A 16,665-nucleotide genomic window follows, 5' to 3' on the forward strand; every position below is an offset into this window, starting at 1 on the left:
GCACCTCCAGAAAAGTTGCAGTGACTAGACTAGCTGACAAAGAGTAAAAATTGGTAATTATTTTTTTTCTTTTTCTTTCTGAAGGTCTTTATTTTTTTCCAAACTAGTGCTTTCACAAGTGGTAGAATGGGGTTAATAAATATGTAGATGATCAACTGACTTTTTAATGCTTTGTAAATACATTGTAATTCTCTGTGCTAGTGTACTCAGGACTAGGATACAAAGTGCAATGACCCTGCTTCTGTTCCCTCTCCCTCACCACACAGACCCTCTCTGACCTTTCACCCTGAACAGGAGGAGCTCTGCCAAGCTCATTTTTATACTATACATAGGGGAGGCAGGCTCCTCTGCAGCTGTCTAGGTTCAGTAAATAGAGTGGTATTAATTTCTTACCTGAAGGTGAAAGAGGTGAGGGCATCCTCTACCCGAGAGTCACTTTAGCAGTGAAGAGCAAGCATCCCTGTGTCTAGAGGGTACCCTGGCTTCTTTGGGAGCTGTCTAGGACTTGTTCAATTGAAAACACACAGGGTGGGCCACACAGGTGGCAGAAGGTGATCTGGGGATTGAGGTGTCCTAAGTGGATAGGAAGCCAAGTAACTGCTAGGTGGGGAGCCTGGGAACAAGGCTTTCCCAAGAGGAGGTCAGTCTTTGCTGGGCAAGATCCACCAGCTGGAAGACCTGGAATGCCCATCTTAAGACAAGAGCAAGGTACAAACTCAAGGTGCCCAACTCACAGTGCTTGGACTCAGTGCAGCACCCCTCCTCTGCACGAGGATGCATTTGCATTTATGCTGTTTTGTTCTTTTTGTTATTTTTTACTTGTAGATGGAAAAATACCTTTATTTTAAATTTATTTTTATGTGGTGCTGAAGATTAAAACCAGTGCCTCACATGTGCGAGGGAGCACTCTAATTCTGAGCTTACAACCCCAACCCTGGCTGTTTGGTGTTCTCTCTCTCTCTCTCTCTCTCTCTCTCTCTCTCTCTCTATATATATATATATATATATATATATATATATATATATATATATGGCAGTGGAATATATTACAATTTTTATTACACAAATAGAACACAATTTTTCATATCTCTTGTTGTATACAAAGTATATTTACACCAATTTGTGTCTTCGTACATCTACTTGGGATAATAATGTCCATCACATTCCCCCATCATCTTTAAACATTTCTTGTCTGTTTAAATAACTAGTGTAAACAAAAGGCAATTGTGTTGTCCTTCCATCACATTCCCCCATCATCTTTAAACATTTCTTGTCTGTTTAAATAACTAGTGTAAACAAAAGGCAATTGTGTTGTCCTTTCCCTTGAGGTGCAGTTCAGGTGTGAGGCCCCATCTAGGTTGACCAAAGGTCGCTGTTGTCAGAACAGGTTTGCCAGAGCCTGTGGCAGCTCAGAGGTGGCCACTATTGCCAGTTGTCTTTGGTCAGGTTGTGTGCCAGCCAGTTCACTTTGGTCTTCCAGCTCTCCCTCAGGGCTTCATTGAACTTCATCCGAAAATGCTTCAGCCCCTCCTCCTCTTCAGCCTCTCCTCCTCCGTCTTCCCCAGCACCAGAGTGTCCTGGGACAGAATCATCACAACTGCATCAACATTCAGGGGTCATGACCCTGCTGCCTCTGCAATCTCTTCTGCCTTCCTGTACTCCTGCCCCCTTGGGTTGTTGAAATTCCTTCCTAAATGAACTGCAAGAGGATGGTCAGGTGGCCTCACCTTATCTGAGAGAAGGGCAGGAGAAGCTGAAGGGAATACACCCCATCCAACTCTGCCTCTAGCCAACTGAAAAGACAGGAATGAAAAGTGTCTTGCAAACCTACAAGGGACTTTATCTCAGCATGAAAGACACTGAGGACATATGGGATGACCAAACAAGATCACAGTTCACCTGCAACTGGGCGGGACTAGGCACAGAGAGCACACCACTCTGGCCACTTCTCATCATACTGCACTGCTGGGCCTGGGACTGCATGAGGGCCCCCATCTGTCAGGTGAATCTCCTAGGTCTCTGAGCTGTTCAGATAAGATACACTCTGACCAGGATGAGCTCTGCCAAGCTCAATTTTTACACTATACATAGGGAAGGCAGGCTCCTCTGCAGCTGTAGATATTTAGACAGGCCTTGGGAAGTATGTGGTGGACCCTGGCCTCCAGTCTGGTGTGGCCCTGTGCTGGCATACCTTCAAATACTGGATGTCTTTGGAGGAGCTGAGCTCAGGCAGGCCTGCTGCCCACATCAGAGCAAAGAGATGAAGGAAGAGGAGCCCATGGCACCATAGAATGCTGTAGGCCTGTTCACAGTAGCCTGGAAACCTGCAGAGGAGGAGGACATAGATAAAGCCCTGGGTCCTCCCATCCACCCTCAGACCCAAACCAGCAGGGTTTCTGCATCCAGCCACCACCTGCCCATGAGTGTCTGCCCCTGGTCAGGTTATGTGTGTGCCCAGATCATCTAACAAATGCCCCTGCCTGGGCCTGCCTCCTACATCTCCCATGGACCTCCTGTTTGCACTGCCGAACAGGGTACTCTAGGGTTAGGGTGTACCTGCAGAGAAGGCAGCACCCCCAGGGTGGAGGCAGGAGTTCGACTGGGGGCTATGTCCCCATGATCCACAGGGGTTTCATTTGGATTTCATGAAGGTTAACCTTTCCACACTGGAGCCAGAGGGCAGTGTTGGCCTTGGCGGTTGGGGCCTTAGGGTGGGGGAGGGGGCTTAGGGCCTGGCTCCATGTGGGGGTAGGCATGGGGCTCACCAGACTTCTATGAGCATCCTGCTGGGGTCCAATGGGGAAGGCAAATGTGAAAAGAACTCTAGGTAGGTAGGGAGGCCCCTCTAACCTGGGTGTCCTGAGGAGCTCCCCAGCACACCCAGGGAAGAGGGGCACTCCCCCCCCCAGAGTGGAGGCCCCTCTAACCTGGGTGTCTTCCCAGCCCACCCAGTGCAGAGGGGCACTCCATCCTATTTTGAATGATATTTTCTGAGCATCTTATTTTTTAATGGAAAATTGTATTGACTTCTAGAACCAAATTTTGTGACAGCAATGTCAACAGAGAGCAGTGTTTTCTGTAAGAAACTTCTCATAGCTTGAGAAGTTGGAGACACAGCTTCTTTTGCCAGAGGTGGAGGTGATGAAGAACATTCCTAAATCTGGCTAACTCTTAGCACAATTAACTCTTAGCACTAGTACAGGAGAGAGGGAATGTTCCAAAGGTCAAAAAAAAGTTAGGCATTGGTTCTAAAAAAAGGGCAATGAAACTGATTTTCTCACTGAATCCCACAAAAAACAAACAAAAACAAACAAACAAACAAAGCCTTCACTACAGTGCCCCACATACTGTTTTGTGCATGTCCAGTGTTTGTGTGCACACATGACTACACAAACATGAGCATCTGTAGAGTTTTGAAGCATCTGTAAATGTGGACATGATGCCCAATCCCAGCAAACTTCTTCAAAGGACAAGAATGTTTTCACTGTAACCTTTTCTGTTGAAAAGTAATCTTGATGCCAAAATACTATCTCAGCTACACAATGTTTTTGAATTTTGCTTTAATCAGTTTATTTCCTGCTGTGACAAAAAGGACTCAAATAGAACAATTGTAGAGAAGAAAAAGATTATTAGAGGGCTAATGGTTTAAGATGCCTCAGTCCATAGAAGGCCAGCTACATTCCTTGGCTCTCCAAATGAGGTAGAACATCATTGTAGAGTAGTGTGGGGGTGGGGACCAGCTCACATGATGATCACGAAACATAGCAAGAGGTCTCAATTTACCAGATAAAAATAAATACTCCAATACATGCCCCTAAGGCCCACATCCTCCAACCACAACTTACCACTTCAGGTAACATTTTATTAATCCATATTAGGGGATAAACTCACTAATTGGGTTAGGACTCTCAACCCACTCTGTTCTCCCCTGAACCTTTTTTCATTATCTCACACTTGAGCTTTTGTGGGATATCTCACATCCAAACCATTACAAATTCTGTCAGTGTCCTGATAATGCCCTTTTCAATCACCCTTTCATTAAAGTCCAGTTTAGAGCCATGCTGCCTGCACTGGGTGAAGTGTCTCTCATCTGTCTGTGTCTGAGCAGCTCTTCAGTTTTTGTCTTCCATGATGCAGCCTTCTTTAAGACATAGGGCACTCATTTAGCACATGGTCTCTCAATATGGGACTTTGGGACATTTTTAAATCATTATTTATTTCAGGCTGTATAACAGTTAATTTGAATTGTCAAATTGATTTGATTAAGAGATGCCAAATGTTTAGAGGCTTCTGGGTGTATCAGTGAGGGTGTGTCTAGAAATGATTGGCATGTGTTCCTAAACTTGGGTATTACTATCCAATAGGATGGAGGCTTGGATGGAATAAAACTTGGAATAATAAAAAAGCCGCAGGTGCAGATGCAAGATTCAATTCTTCTTGAATGTGTTCTTGATAGCTGCTGCAATCACTTGATTATATCAGATCTTCACTCTTCCAAAGAAGACTCTGAAAAGTATTCTCCAGGAAGTTTCCAAAGCCCTTGGAGTCAGATTGGGGTAACATCACTGATCCCTTTTGTTCTGAGGCTTCAGCATCTTGGTCTTTGCAGCTCCTGACTCATGCAACTTTCCAGCATGCAGATGGATATTATGGAGTATCCTACTTCTGGTACTGTAAGACAACCTAAAAAATCCCCTTTGTATAATTATACCTCCATTGGATCTGATACTCTAGAGAACCCCAACTAATAAAGGCAGGAATGCCACACAAATTCTGTTATATTCTAATATTTATATGTACAAGCAACTGATGTCAGTGTGTCTCATTTTTAGAGATCTTTTTCTTTTGATTGGTTTACAAAGAGTCTGATAAGGTTTTTTCCAGTCTTAAATTAACTCATAAGTATTTTTATTTATAAACTAAGAAGAATCTGTAGAGTTCCTTTGAAATTATGTAGACACTCTTTATCTTGTTCAAATTCCACCCCGAAATCTTTCCTCCCCTACACTGTTGTCATAATATTCTCTCTGAAACAGAAATCTGGACATGCCATGCTATTTTAAAAATTACCATCATCCTTCCCTTACTCAAAGGCTGAATTCCATAGGCTTGATGTGACTTCTAAGATCCCATGATTTTCTTTCTTCTCCAGCCAATTATCTGCAGCTTACAATTATGAGCTTCCCATCAACATCAGGAATTGCCTCTTACACAAGTGCCCTAAAGGCCTACATCATTCAAAAGGTTCATTATTTAATAAAATTTCTTCCATGTGAATAAATCTAAACTGTATATATGTCATGGCTTTCTGGAACAGTGGATTCACCTTGGAGGAACACATTTCACTCTACATACCTCTGCCCAGAATCTTTGTTATTAGTTCATACCAGACATTTTCTTATATCTATAGAACATGTGATAGTGGATTGGTGAACTTCTTCTTGTTATTTTATTGCATTAAAATCCTGTTTCAAAGTTTCAGATTTGGAAACATTACCCCAAGCATTAGCCTGAGCCCCAGTAGCAATATTTAATGCAGATTTAAGTTATGTTTTTATAGTGTACAGGGAAATGATTTGTAGAGTTGTGGTTATGGTTCATATGCCCCACTAAAATTCATGCTGAAATTTAATCCCCATTGTGAGTTAGTAAAAGACTAGAAATTTAATCCTTGCATGGGATTTGGGAGGTAATTAAGGTTAAATGAGGTAATAGGAGTAGAACTTAACAAATGGGATTCTGCTTTTAACAAAAAAAGAGGCAGAGAAACTTTAACCGGTACATTCTGCCTCACCCTGTGCTGCCCTACACCACTTTGAGAATCTACAAAGAGGCTCCAAAAAAAGTAGAACTTTTTCATTTGCAGCACTTCATCCTTGGATTCCCAGAAACATGAGCTGAAAAAAAAACTTTATTCTTTATAAATCACATTTTCTATGGTATTCAGTAATAGCAACAGAAAATGGAGTAAGACAATTATGCACACTAAAATTATAGAATGGAAGTCACCAAATGCATTCACAGAAGTTTGAAGGTAAATTTTGACAAAGGAAGGGAGAAATTTGTCTGAATTAGCTAAAGTGGTCACATGAAATAGTAGAAACTGTTAACTCAACAGGTTAAAGTTAATAATCTTTTACATTTAGGAAATATTTTACTTTTCAAATTTTGTACATAAAGTAATAATTTATTAATACCTCTTAAACTTTGTTATTTTAAATTTACATATCTGGATTTATATAGAATGAAATGGCATTGTACCTATATTTTTCTAGTACATCTTGCCATGATGTTGTTCCCTACTGCCTGGAGTTCATCTCAAACATCCCACTATGCCACATCTCATCCACATTTTTTCATTTGATTCCTCTATTACTCCAGCAAGTTTTCTCCTCCATGCTGGGTCCATTATTTGTTCTTGTATTCTGTCTCCCCATGCATAACTTTGCCATTAGCTTCACATCCTACAATGAAGATTATTCATTCATTCTTGCTATCTCCATAATGAGTACAGTGTGTGGCACATATGGATTCAAATAACATTTTTCCATAATGGAAGTCCTATGATAAAGGTGTTTAGTCAGATTTTCATAACTGAAAAAATCCTGAAATAGGTTCGCTGGCTGGCTCGGAGGCGCTCTGAGGTGTGCGGGGCATTGAGCCCTCTGGCCGGTAAGGCTGCGGCAACGGCGAGGTCCCAGGCCGGGCGGGCAGGCGTGGTGATGAGCATGGGCAGCCGCGGCCAATCCAAGGTAGAGGCGGCGGGCTGGAAGGAGAAGTGCTCTTTCAGCAAGCGGCTGTTCCAGAGCCGCCACGCAGGCCGCGGGGGCACGGGGGTCCGGGCCGGTCGCCTTCTTCAGCGCCTTCCACGGGCAGCTTCTTGAGCCGCGTCCCCAAGAAGCTGTCCAGGCTCTCGCACCTTAGCTCTGAGGGAGCGGCCCAAACCGCGGCGGCCTCTGCAGCTGCTTCCCACCCGCTCCTCATGCCTCGCCCGCGCTTTCGCCCGCCTTGCCCGCACTGCCCACCTGAGCGGCCAAGCTGGTGAGTGGAGGGGCTCCAAAACCACGGCAACACGTGCTTCATGAATGCCGTGATGCAGTATCTCAGCAACACCGAGCTCTTCGCCCAGTACCTGGCACTGGACCAGTACCTGGCAGGGTGGCTGGAGCCCTCGCCTGACCCCAGCAGCCCTTGGGATGCAGCGCAAAGGGGACAGATCGAGAGGAACGACTGGCCCCAGATGATGCCTGGCATTGCCCACATTGCAAGCAGCTGCAGCAGGGGAGCATCACACTGAGCCTGTGGACTCTGCCTGTTGTGCTCATCATTACACCTCAAGAGGTTTCAACAGGAAGGAGACAGGCCTGTGAAACTTCAGCACATAGTCAAGTTCCTCTTGACTGGCCTGGACATGACTCCTCATGTGGTCAATAGAAGCCAGAGCAGCTGGAGTTTGCCATCCCATTGGTCCCTGTGGAGGTGGCCCTATAGACTCAGGAGGGACCCTGAGGACTATATCTATGACATATATGCTGTGTGCAATCACCATGGCACCATGCAAGGGGGGGCACTTCACAGCATACTATAAGAACTCTGTGGATGACCTCTTGTATTGCTTTAATGACAGTGATGTGCAGCAGCTGTCGGAGGATGAGGTGTGCACCCAGACAGCCTATATCCTCTTCTACCAAAGGCAGACAGCCATCCCATCATTGTCGGCTAACAGTTCAGTAGCTGGCTCCACAAGTTCTTCCCTGTGCGAGCACTGGGTGAGGGGGCTTCCGGGGAGCAAGTAAGCCAGTGTGACTTCAGCGGCCTCCTCCAAATGCACCTCCCTGGCCACAATCTCTGAGTCTACATAGAGATGAGAGGGAAAGGAGTGAAGATGGTGGTGGCTTTTCATCTCAGCCATTTGTGAGGAGTGTCCAGCGCCAGAGCTTGTCCTCCAGATCATCTGTGACCAGCTCCTTGGTTGTTAATGAAAATTGCAGGAGATTTTCTTGGTCCCTGTCTGCAAAGCTGCAGATGTGCTCCAATTCTCCTTCCCCTTCTCAGGGGACTCTGACTCACAGGTCTGCCTCCACCTTAGAGAAGATTGGGGAGGCAGGGGATGATAAGGTTTCTCTTCATCTCTTTCTTTGGAAGCTTTAAGAACCTTTCCAGCAGTTATCAGGAAGCAAGTGATAATCACAGAGAACACAAGGCTGTGAGCCAAGCCCCCCTAGCTGTCATGGAGGGGCTTGTATTCAGAGAAGAGTCAGATACCTGCAAATTGAACTCCAGTGTTGTAGATATACAGAGCAAAAACTTAGCACAAGGGCATCACTTACATTCTGTCTCCAATGCATTTGATAACAATAACCAGATTGCTTAAGTGGATCAGAGTGATTCCATGGACAGCTCTCCTGTCAAAGAAGTGAAATCCCTAGGCCACCCAGGCTCACTCACAAAGAAACCAGAGAGTACACCAAGAGATCCCCCAGCTCCAAAGGCACTCTGAACCAGATAAAAGCATGTAGAAAGGGAGAACAGCCTTGGCAAGCCAAGAATCATCTCTTTCAAATACATCCCCTTCTTCTCCTTTTCCTGTAAAAGTTTCTCTAAAGCTTTATTGCTCTTGAAGCAAAGCAGATTCTTCCAGGGCCAGTGGAAAGCATTCATTCCCTGCTCCTGCCCAGCTAAAAAAGGAGTCATTCCCCAAGTCCCATAATTCCACATCATCTCCCTAACCACAGAAGCAGAAATCAGCTTCTGCCCTCGATTACTTTGCTTTCTCTAATCTGCCAAAAAAATAAAAATAAAAATAAAAAAGCCTCCGGCTCTGCTATTAGGGGCCCCTTCCCTCCTGGGAAGAACAGTACTTCAGATGGGACCTTGAGTAGGGAGGGCTCCAGAATAAGCCTGGGATATGACAGAGCCAGTGTCACCTCCATCTCCAAACCCAGATCCCCTTGGGTGAGACAGACCAGAGCGAGGGAGGCAAGGGTGTCAGCAAGCATGGGTGGAGATCCTCCATAGCCAGCCTGTACTCCCCCAGCACGAGCATATGGTCTGGTCTGAAGAGGGACAGCAAGTCTGGGGATAAAGGGCTGTCCTTTTTCAAGTCAGCCTTGAAGCAGAAAGAAACTAGGTGGTCGACGGACCTCGGCAAGACAACCTTGCTGTCTAAAAAGACAGGTGGGAGCTCTGTCAAGTCGGAGAGTAAGAGTGCCATGGATGACAAGGCCAAGAAAGGCCACCAGCCTCCAGGCCCCCAGCAACCAAATGCAAAGGCAGTTGGAAAGGAGCAGCTTGTCTCCAAGGACCCTGCCTTCACTAAACATTCCCTGTTCTGTTCTCACAATTCCAAGTCTTCCCAGATAAATTACAGACCTCCCTCATCTCCCAGCGGCAAGCATCCTGATGAGAGAGACTCCAAAAAGTTACTTCTAGCATGCAGACCTCTGCACAGCCTTCACAGAAACCTCAGGGACGTTCCCACAGCCTAAGTGTTCTGTCTGTAAAGATGTTTATTTATTTAGCACCCCTCCTTTCCCACCAAAGCCCTCTATGCTTTTGTTTTGTTATTTTTGGGGCATCATGTGCCCGATTGTGTGTGCCTGCATGTGTGCATTCATGAGTGAGTGTGTGTTTGTATGCAACGAGAAGTCAGTTGTAAATTGTTAAAAGTGTCATCTTATTCTGTAATTGAACCAAATAACAGCTATAGGCAAACCATTGATACCAGGCTAACTGGAGTAATTATAGACAATATCCAGACATTCTTTTTAGCAATTGTATATATTTCTTTCTAGAGAACTCTAATGACTTTCATTGGACACTAGGGTCTTGAAACCTGTGAACCAGTTAAGCTATCATTAGAGTATGGAAGTGTGAATTATTTGACTTGGGTTTCATCTGAGCAGGATTTGTCCACACTGTGGATTGTTGAGTGGCACCAGGAGCTCTAAAAAACTATGAAAATAACATATGAAACAAACCAAGGGAAAAACTATTGCTTTTGACAATTGCACTCCATTTACCAGTCTTTGTAAATGGAAATATTTTAACACTAATGTTTCTCAGGTATCTACATTCAGCTTGTCCAGGATGGATGTGCATCAGTAAATGGATTAAAGAGAAAAAATCCTGAAATAAATCAATTTAGAGAAGAAAAGTTTCTATATTGTTATGGTTTGAAAGTTGTCAGGCCATGGTCAGTTGGCGCTGTGGCTTTTGGGTCTATGATGAAGCACAGAACATCATGATATGGAGGACATGAGGAAGCAAAGCTGTTCACCTCATGGTAGCTGGGGAAGCAGAGAGAGAAAGAGGAACAGTCAGGCTCCTAATATTTCCTTTAAGGGCATGCTCCAAATAACCTGACTTTCTCCCACTAGGCCCCACCTCCTAAAGGTTCCACCATATCCCAATAGCACCACAGGCTGGAGACCTGTGGACATTCAAGATCCAAAATATAGCAAAGGGTATTTTGTGCTTAAATATCTGCTAATGCTAGAGATGGAAATCATGGAGACGAGGAACCGGTACCCTAGGTCTATAACACAAAACTTTGTACATAACTATGCCCAATGTTATGTCTGGAATTAAGTTAATACCATTGCTTATAAGAATTGCTACAATTTACCTGTTAATATAGTCATGTTTCACATTACAACATTTTAGTCAACACATCATACAACTGAGGTCCCATAATATTTTTAATTTTTCTAATTTTGTACATAAAGTAATGGTTTTTTAATACTGAAAAATTCCTGTGGCTTAATGATGTCATGGCTATTGTAACTTTGTAGCACAATATACTACCCAAATGTTTGTGGTGGTATTGCTGTAAATAACACTGCAAAATCTATATAAAATTATAGCACAAATATAGTATGTATGATACGTATTACTTGATAATTTAAAAATGACCATAAATGATTTATACATTTACTATATTTTGTATGTTATATTAGAGAGTACTCCTTTATTTAGAAAAATGTTTACTGTACTACAGAATACCATGTTACAATAGCAGCAATTTCATACATCTTGTATTTACCACATCTCTTGATTTCATGAAGAGGCCACATTGAATGTTTGACTCATATCATTTAGGTTTGTATTATGTTCATTCTGGGATTTTCAAACACTATCTGAATTGTCTTCCAAGATCCGACTCTGCAATATCATTAGATATCACTGATACCTAATTTCTAATGTCTCCTCTCTGCCTTTTTATTTTTAAATTGTTTTTCCTTTTTAAATTTTTTCTCAGTTGATAGATCTTTATTTTATTCATTTATACATGGTGTTGAGAATCAAATCCAGTGCCTCACACATGTCAGGCAAGGGTACTATCGCTGAGCCACAGTCCCAGTCCATCTCTGCCTTTTTTATAAATAACATTTTTCTTCCCCTCTCCCATGATTATTCATCATATTTTTTCTGTTTGACATTCAAAGCTGTATCTTTGCTCAAGCATATTCGAGAGTATGGAATTCTGTCAGAAGGACACATCCCAAGGCATTTCCATTCATTACAAGTTGAATGAAAGTCACCTTTGTGCTTGAACTTTGAGCACCTGCATCTAAATCACTGAATTAATTTTCCTTTACTGGAATCAGGTATCAGCTCATGAACTTGCTCTTTTATCTTTACCTTTTTTATTTCTTTAAGGAAATTCATATAACCCTTTTCAATTACATACTATAATTTCTCAGTTCCATCCTAGTCGGTTTCCTTATATTCTTTATAGCTGTCACCTCTGAACCTCTTTATGGATTATAAAACCCAAGCACTGTCTTTTAATTATAAGTGTTCATAAGAAGCATGGGGGAGAATTCAATAATATGTGCAAAGAAACAATATTCTGACTCAGCCATTTTGGAAAATTTCATCTTTACAAATGTGACAGAGGCTTCTGAGGCTAGTCTCTGGAGTCAGTGAACCTCACTCAGACACTTTCAATTCACCAGACTTCTGAGAAGACTTGACCTCTACTCTTTATTTCTTACCCACTGTACACAAAATGTACTCTTTTGTTTTTTGTGTTTATTATTTAATTTCCAATTTTTTTCATATTACTCTCAATTCTCTCTCAAGTTAGAAATATCTTTCTCCAAATGTCTAAATTTTGATCTTTTGCCTGAGAATTATTTCTTTGATTTGAAGGCAAATCACTGACATTTATAAAGTGACTTGGTTAAAAATTTTATGTATTTTCCATGTCATACCAGTCTATAAACAGATTGGTCATATTGTGGCTTACCTTTATAGCTTCTAAGAATGAATTTGAGATAAGGTCTGAGATAATGGCAGGATCAGAAAAGACAAACATTTTTATGTATATGTCACAAATTTCAAATTATCTTGGATATAAATTCTCTAGTTACTCCTGGCCCATTTCTCTTCGTTAAACTATATTCAGAACCATATATCAGTATATGCAAATAAGGGCTCCTTGTTCCTGATAATTTTACAGGCTAATTGTAAATACTTGTTTTCATAGAGTACATTGTCCCAATTTATGCATCTGCAATTGAAAATCCTGTGTGTGTGGGTGTTTGTGTGTGTATAAACATACAAAATGTACCCTTTTGTTTGTTATGTTCATTTTTTAACTTCCAACTTTTTTCATATTACTCTCAATCCTGTCTAAATTTGAAAATATCTTTCTCCAAATTTCTTAATTTTGATCCTTTGTTTTATATATTCCCTTTTCCATGCCAGTGATTGCATATAATTCTGTTTGTGAAGGAAACATTTTTATGATCCTCCCCTCTGAATTATATCAGATTGAGTGTCCTCTATCCAAAATGCTTGAGACCAAATATTTTAGATTTTTGAATTTTTTAAAATTTTGATACATTTGTATAAATATAACTATATCTTGAGGATAACACTCAAATCTAAACATAAAACCATTTATATTTCATACATACTTTATGCCTTTATGCACATAGTCTGAAGGTTATTGTATATAATAGTTTAAGTTCAACAGTGTTTTAAATATGAGCCATTGCATAGACCAGATGTGGAATTTTCCTCTCAAAGCTCATGTCAGTGATCAAACAGTTTTGGATTTTAAAACAATTCAAGATTTTCAGATTAGGGATACTCAGCATATCATAAGGAAAGTAAGTGACATCTCCTTAATTTATGGGGAGTAGGACTGAAAGTGCAATTGTGTTCTGATTTAAGATGTTTGGTCAAATATCATCCCACACAGATCTCAATTTTGCTTTTTTTATTCTTTTATAGAAGCTAATAGAATCTCTGCATGTTATGGGGCTGATGTCAGCATGTACCTATTTATTGCATATTCCAATGGCTCTTGTGACCCATTTTGAGACAATCTTGCCCAAATTTTGCCCTTTTCCATGAGAGTGATTGTGAAGGAAACATTTTTATGATCCTCCCCTCTGAACTATAAACCTTGTTTCTGAATTCATTTTATTAATACCTGACAAGCCTTAATGACTCCCTGGACATAGCTGAAAAGAAATTTGAGAGGCACATGTGTCAGGAAGTGGACTAGGCTATTGTACATTTATTTGAACATTTGATTTTTGCAGACATATAACTATATATCTCTAAGTGATTTTTTTAAAAAAATAAGTAACATTTAGCCCTAAATTTGCATTACTCCAAATAATAACTATATTTCTGAGAGACTACATTGAGTAATGCATTTCACTTTCATAGATAAACGTGTATGTCTATGCATGTGTGTGCTTCTTTGCAGTTGCAAATGCATCGAATCTATTTAGTCTTGCTTGAATAACTGAATAGCACGGCTGCTAAAAATTTTTATATTTGAAACTCTTAGGTTAAAGTTAGGTAATTGGTTTCAAAATAGAATACATTTTATATAGAGATTTTGATTAAATTGAAGAATATCAAGTGATCTTCATTCAAGATCAAGGAAGCTGCAGGGTTATCATAACGAATAATTTGGGATTCTAGAGGATTGTGTTTTACATAGATTGTTCATCTGTGTTCTGACTCCATCAACCCAAACCCCCTGGACATATCGACTTTCCAGGGAAATTGGAATGATTTATGAATAGTTCTCAATGTTGCTATTGCCAAATCACCTAAGTGATTCTCACCCTAGTGCCAATGATATGGAGTGAATTATTACTCCCCACCCAAAAGTATGTTTAGGTTCTATCTAAAGTACCTGATTCAGAAACAGGATCTTTGCAGTCATAATTAGCTAAGCTGAGATAATCTTGGAATAGAATTGCCCCTTGATCTAATATACCCAGGAGTCCTTATAAGAAGAGTACAAGAGATGACAGTCACATAAACCAAGAGAAAAGCCATGTGAGGAGAAAGGCAGAGATTTAAGTAATGTACTGTCAAAGATTGCTGAAAGTATCAGAAACTAGGAGGAGATAAGGAAGAATTCTCCTTAGGCTTCATAGATACATGGCTTTGCCCAAACCTTGATTTCTGATTCATGGCCTCTGAAACTGTGAGACAATATTATTGTTTGTTATTTAAACCACCAGATTTTTAGAATTTTGCTATGGCAATGACAGGAATCAAATATAACTCCTGATTCAAGAAGTAAGGCAAAGATAACTGTCTTTTAAAAGTTCTATGCCCTCTAGTGATTCTGCAATGAGCAAGCTTTGGGATCAAGAGAGAGATGATCTCTGGGATTCTAAGATCTCCGGTATCATGATGGGAGAATAAATATGTGTTTCATGCACGAGGTTTATATCTATTTCATTTATGAAAACTAACTCATCAAGACAGTGGTAGAAGAGAAATCTCCTAATTATGATAATGAAGCCCTCAATGAGGCTATTCTGTAGTTGCTACCCTAGAAGTACAAGGCACTTGAAGGTCAATCCAATTTCATCTTTACAAACACATTAGCTTAAGGTTATTTGCTCTTGGACATATGATGCTTATTCAGATTTTAGTAAGTAAGTGTTAGGGTGCTGTTCATGATACATTTGCCTCTTAATGGTCAATATATCTTCTATGTGTGAACATTTAGTTGTTTTGCAATTGTTTCTGACGATTGATATTAAACTATCATTTCTTGGTCTGTGGTACCAAATGCAAACTTATCTTTCACATTGCTGACTTTAGACGTGCCTCTCTCCCTCCTGGGTCTGCCCTTAAGACACAGTAGTGTCTTACACAGCCTAGGGACAGCGTGAGAGATTCACACCATGCCCAGAGCTGACATAATGCCCTGAGTGATGGTGGCTGTCTCCTCAAACACTAGCAGGACCTCCGTGTATAGCAGCAGCAAACAATGACTCCCAACTCCACAGTACATCTTGTTCATCATCATTCATGTAAGCTGTTCTTCTACACTTGTTCTTTATTATAGGTGTTCACTGTGGACTCCCAAAGGGGATCCTGAAGGAAATTCAATTCTATGAGGAGTGTTTTTTTTCCTCCAGGGAAAGAAAAGAAAAAACTAGCAATTTTCTCCCATATAGTATATTATTGAACAAAACAAGGTTAAAAATTACTCAAAAGCGATCAGGCACTTATGAAAGAGAAAAGGAAACTATCTATCATAGCCCTATGTATGGAAGTGGCTTGCAACATACTCATTGGGAGATATCTGATTTTTGTATTCATAATGAACACACACACACACAGACACACAAATATATGTACACACATTTGTGTTTGGGCTATTGTAAACAATCTTTCATGATAATTTTTTCTAGCCTAACAGGGATTCTCAGATGGGAGTTCACTATCAAGTTTATTTAATAATAGTCTTTCACTTTCTGGTCTCACAAATGCAAAAGCTTGCTTATTTTTATTTTTTCTCTTTTTTTCCCATTTCAACTTTATTTAGGATTGAGGATAATGTGAATACCAAAGTACACAAGAGAAAAAGAGACAAGTGTGAAAACTGGTAGAATGTATGTTAGACTTTCAATCTAGTCTAATCTCTGGGGCTGATCTAACTCTCTGATGTGGAATTCTGTCCTATGAGATTATACTGACTTATTTTTAGATTATTGTAGCAAGTTATCTTCTATCTTTTATTTTGGAATTGACAACATTTGTGTATGGGAGGTATACACAATGATATTTAAATAACCAATTTATGAATACATGACCTGCAGTGTATTGTGAGGTATTCAAGATCAGAGACTATGTCTAAACCTCCATGTGTTCATCATTTCATTAGCTTGGTACCTGGAACATAGTAGAAATCTAATATCTTCTTTTACTTGAATTGTTTCTAGCTTCTAACAGTAGGGTGGAAAAGCAGCAAACAAAATACTGTACCATATATTACAAATAATTGGAAATAAAGTTTTGGATGGGGGTCAACTCATGCATTATGCTGGTTTGCAGGACAGGTAGATTTTAGAAACAATGCTATGGTGCCAGAGTTGTGGCTCAGTAGTACAACACTTGCCTAGCATGCGTGAGTCACTGGGTTAGATCCCAGGCACAACATAAAAATAAACAAATGAAATAAACATATTGTGTTCATCTACAACTTAAACAATATATATTCTTTAAGATATTATATATATAATCAATGTTTAAGTTCTGGACAGCTGAGACAAAAAGAAAGAAAGCCTCTAAATGATTCTAAGAAGCACATAATTAATTGGGAAATTATAAAGCCAGAGGTAATATACTCACCGAAGCCTGAGTGTATCAGTGGTCTGGAATCAAAGT

At 40.6% G+C, this 16,665-nt stretch overlaps 1 pseudogene; it reads left to right on the forward strand.

Moving 5' to 3' along the window:
- The first annotated feature begins 7,093 nt into the window (after positions 1–7,093).
- On the forward strand, positions 7,094–15,373 carry LOC144374448 (ubiquitin carboxyl-terminal hydrolase 31 pseudogene; annotated as a pseudogene).
- Positions 15,374–16,665: the final 1,292 nt, after the last annotated feature.

Source organism: Ictidomys tridecemlineatus, unplaced genomic scaffold (genome assembly GCF_052094955.1).
Source record: "Ictidomys tridecemlineatus isolate mIctTri1 unplaced genomic scaffold, mIctTri1.hap1 Scaffold_70, whole genome shotgun sequence".
NCBI classification, from domain to species: domain Eukaryota; kingdom Metazoa; phylum Chordata; class Mammalia; order Rodentia; family Sciuridae; genus Ictidomys; species Ictidomys tridecemlineatus.